Here is a 1,125-nt window from a genome sequence, read left to right on the forward strand (position 1 = left end):
CAGCTCTCACTTGCTAAGAAACAAACATCACTTTTTCACTGAGATTCTTGGCCATACTTTTCCATCAGATCCGGGAATAACTCGAATATTCAAGGATTTATCTATCTTTCATCATTGTTAGGAGGAACATCCACATATTCCATCCTTTATTGGGTGAATCATTCCTCCTATTTACTTAAATGTCATTTATTGTTGTTCATTGCTATTAAATGCTATATTATTGCTCCTGGTTTCTAGAATAGTTATTACATATTATTGCCTCCGTTCATCCAGATCTACCCGACATTCGTTGTTTCATTAAAAATTTCATCTAAGGATATTATTATTAACTAAGATTAACCTTTATTTATATAAATTTAATTATTTGAACCAAGATCTATATTTTTTGGCCAAACATTCTTAACATGGTATAATCGAAGTCAGACTCATCCTTATTATTATGTGTCTCACCTTATGAGCTAACTTTTGACATTGAGTTAGACCGATGCAAAGAAAGGAAAAAACACGATATAGAGGGATTTATAGCGAATATTTCTTGTTTCTATCATAGCTTTACATCACATAGTAACATAATCACATTTAATCCCTGATGTTGATTATGGTTAGGGGTGGCAATTTGAGCTCAAATCCATTTGACACGTCCAACCGGCCCAAGGTTGGACTGGTCATTGACTCGCCCATTTGTTGAACTCAACTCATCTTGACCCAACCCGTTCAGCCCATCTAAAGTTGGATTGATCTTTAGCCCAAATTGATCCATAAGTAACTTTGCTAAAATATTTGTTTGATATGACCATGACAAAAGAAAAAAGTGTTAATTGATAATTGAAAAAATTCATTAGAAACAATACACATAAATTAAAACTTGATAAAAGTTGGGCGTGTTGGGTGATGACCCAAATTTTAGCCGAACTTGACCCAGCCCATCTCAGCCCAAGTTACTTTTGGGCGGGTCATTGACCTGCCCATTTATTGACTCAACCAACTTTGATCCGCTCAAAATCAGCTCAATCCACCCATTTGACACCCCTATTTATGGTTACAATCGATCTCAAAAGCTTGATGTTGGTTATGGTTATGGTTATGGTTATGGTTATGGTTATGGTTCAAATTTTATATATATAT

The sequence above is a fragment of the Nicotiana attenuata genome, chromosome 5, assembly GCF_001879085.1.
Source record: "Nicotiana attenuata strain UT chromosome 5, NIATTr2, whole genome shotgun sequence".
NCBI lineage: Eukaryota > Viridiplantae > Streptophyta > Magnoliopsida > Solanales > Solanaceae > Nicotiana > Nicotiana attenuata.